The sequence below is a fragment of the Jatropha curcas genome, chromosome 6 (genome assembly GCF_041381405.1).
Source record: "Jatropha curcas cultivar XTBG-Jc1 chromosome 6, XTBG_Jcur_1.0, whole genome shotgun sequence".
Classification (NCBI taxonomy): domain Eukaryota; kingdom Viridiplantae; phylum Streptophyta; class Magnoliopsida; order Malpighiales; family Euphorbiaceae; genus Jatropha; species Jatropha curcas.
The window spans coordinates 19,989,180-19,992,597 of NC_143156.1; the positions used below are offsets into that span (position 1 = coordinate 19,989,180).

At 36.6% G+C, this 3,418-nt stretch overlaps 1 long non-coding RNA gene across 1 annotated transcript; it reads right to left on the reverse strand.

The window, feature by feature from the left end:
• Positions 1-510: 510 nt before the first annotated feature.
• On the reverse strand, positions 511-2,614 carry LOC149495684 (uncharacterized). Its single transcript, XR_016321466.1, has 3 exons — positions 2,525-2,614; positions 2,388-2,454; positions 511-747 (listed from the first exon to the last, which is right to left on the reverse strand). It is a non-coding gene; the product is annotated as an uncharacterized LOC149495684 (long non-coding RNA).
• Between the last annotated feature and the right edge of the window lie 804 nt (positions 2,615-3,418).

Here is a 3,418-nt window from a genome sequence, read left to right on the forward strand (position 1 = left end):
TTTGAGTCAACTTCGAAATACACCATCATTGACTCGATTAAGGATTCCAAAGTTCAGTTTGATCGGCTTTGTTGTCCACCTCCTCAGCTCAGTTTGATCGGCTTTAGAGGATTTGAATAGAGATTTGTCTTGATCAGCTTCGCAACACACCATCACTAATCAAGAAAAGGTCCAAGCAGCTTCGCAATACACCATCACGGCTTGGTGGGATTTGAGATTGTCCTGGTCAGCTTCGCAATACATCATCACTAATCAGGAAAAGGATTGACTCGATCAGCTTCGCAATACATCATCACTAATCGAGAAAAGAACCCAAACAGCTTCGCAATACATCATCACTGCTTGGTGGGATTTGAGATTGTCCTGATCAGCTTCGCAATACATCATCACTAATCAGGAAAAGTGTAACATCCCTTCCCGGTCCACCCGTTAACTCAAATGAACCGAGCTGAGACGCTACAATCTGGTTGAACCTATGTCCTTTCATGCTAATATCATGTTGTATGCTGATTATGATGTCAAGCTGTTGCTTTTTACATTAGGAAAATATAGATATGTACTTAATATTTTTACAAGACATGATACTAATTTTCAAAATGAAATGGGCCCAACTGTGTGCCCTGTACATGCCATGATAAGGATAGACAGAATCAAAATATCCAAATGAGTAGCTACCCTGAAGACTGAGTCTTCCACAGATGAACTGCAGCAGTTGTAAGCTGAATCTCTACGGTCCAGTCTCGAAACCTACGAGTTAAATAAATAACTCGCTGAGCAAATAATGCTCAGTGGATATCTCAATTTAATAAGAAATAAAACAATAAACATATAAGCACACATATCATTATACTTTCATGATTTTACCTGCTGTTCATGATGCTGTATAAATTTTGCAACTTTTATTAACCATCGTATACTTTATAAATAATAAATCACATAACTGCATGGCTCCATAAGGTTATAGTGAAACCAAAGTGATAAGAAAAACTGTATGAACTGTATGAAACTGGATGAATACTGTATGGCTGGGCTGTTATGGCCCGTATATAAATCATATCCACTCAACAGCCTGTAGCTGGAGTACCAAACTGTATGGGGCGCAGATCTGCTATCCTATGTCGCGACATAGTCTTATCTACGTGGTTTCTGCCTAACCTTAATGCAGCATATTATGTGTATTGTGATAATACAAGAATTATTTAGAAAATATCTAATGAGGAATAATGCATACCATTGATAATGTATAAAGTAACTTGCATGGAAATACTCTAGCTATTGCACCCGCGATGCAATTCTTACTAATATTTATGTAACTAAATTTTACCATTCAGATTAAGGAAATTCTTAGTTTGAATTAAGTTCACTTAGAAGGTAAAATGCAGTAATAATTTTCGGGTGAATGAATCTACATATGCATTCCAACATCATTTCTAATGTGTTCTTGAAATCTGCCAGACAGCCTGTACATGTTTCACAAATCCTATCATAACTCTTTCTGTATACGTCCAATTTAGGTTATTCTAAATTCTATGGTTAGCTAACATCTTAAGGTACAAAGTTTTCTTCTATCACATCTCTTAATTACGTTGGCAAGGTAGTCACATATTGAGCTCAAGTAGCAACTGCCAATCTGCCCTGCTGTTGGTTTCCAGCCTGCCCAGTTTATACTATTTTGGTCATATCTCTCAATTTATAACTCCAATTTAGGTGATTCTACATTCTATGGTTAGCTAACACATTAGGATACAAATTTGTCTTCTACCACATCTCTTAATTACGTTGGTAAGGTAGTCAAACATTGAGCTCAAGTAGCAACTGTCAGTCTGCCCTGCTGTTGGGTTCCAGCCTGCACAAGTTATACTATTTTGGTCACAGATCTCAATATATAACTCCAATTTAGGTGATTCTGCCTTCTATGGTTAGCTAACACATTAGGCTACAAATTTGTCTTCTACCACATCTCTTAATTACGTTGGTAAGGTAGGCAAATATTTACCGAAATGAGAAACTTCCAGTCCGTCCAGACTGTTGATTTCCAGCCTGCACAGTCTGTACTATTTTGGTCATATCTCTCAATTTATAACTCCAAATTAGGTGATTCAAAAACTCATGGACAGATAAAACATAGAGGAACAAATAACTCTTCTATACCACTTCCTAATTCCATCGTTAAACAGAGTCAAAATCAGGGTGAATGTACTGGTCAATGGTCCAACAAACTGGGTTCAGCATGAAATCAATATCTACTTCATTCATTCAATTCATCCCATGCTTTATCACCATTTACAGACCTCTAATTCAACATTCAGCAATATATGTTTTCATTATCAACACAGTACACAAGTTTTCATGCAAGAAAATGTGAAAAACTAAAAGAAATATCAAACCTTCAACCAAAAGAGCTTTAAATCCTCTTCTTAGCTTCCTTTTCTTCCAACTTTGAGTTCCCCTCTCCTATACATAATAACTCTTAGAAATCATCTAAAATATCACAAAAGTATGAAAATCAAGAAGGGCTACTTACTTGGATAGAGTTCTAGGTTGAATTTAGTGTTTAAATCACATGAAAATGGATGGAGAAAGGAAGGAGATGAAGAGGAAGATGAAGATGAAGAAGAAGAAGGCAAACTGAAATGGAAGTCTCGTGTAGTCCAAATTTATCTTTGATTGTGTGTTAAAAATTACCAAATAGTACCTATATTTTCCATATGTTACATTTTAATACCTAAACTTTATATTTTAGTGCAAGTAAGTCCTACTCCTTATACTTTGATCTTTTTGTTTCATTCAAGTAAGTCCACTTCTTTTACTTATTTAAGTTACATCCCATTCTACCCCACTCTGGATTTAAATGGCTCGAACTGGGTTCTTGTTCGGCCCAACTCGACTCGACTCTATGCAACGATTCGATTCAGTAGGATGTTACAGTTCTACCCTTCTAAATAAAAAACTTCGTCCCGAAGTTTACCTGTTGTGAACAAATGCGGATACTGTTGTCGCATGATTTCTTCAGATTCCCAAGTTGCTTCTTCTGTTTTATGATTCCTCCAAAGAACTTTGACCAATGCAATTCTTTAATTTCTCTGGCTAGGATCTGAACTGGTTCTTCTTCATAAGTGAGATCTGGTTGAATTTCAATCTCTTCTACTGATAACACGTGTGATGGGTTGGATCTGTATCTCCTTAACATTGATACATGAAAGACATTATGAATTCGATCTAATGTCGAAGGTAACGCTAGGCGATAGGCTAATGGTCCTACACGTTCAAGAATCTCGTATGGACCAATGAACCTAGGACTAAGCTTACCCTTTCTTCCAAACCTTAGGATCTTTTTCCATGGTGACACTTTTAGAAATACTTTATCACCGACCGTATACTCAATGTCCTTTCTCTTTAAATCAGCATAGGACTTCTG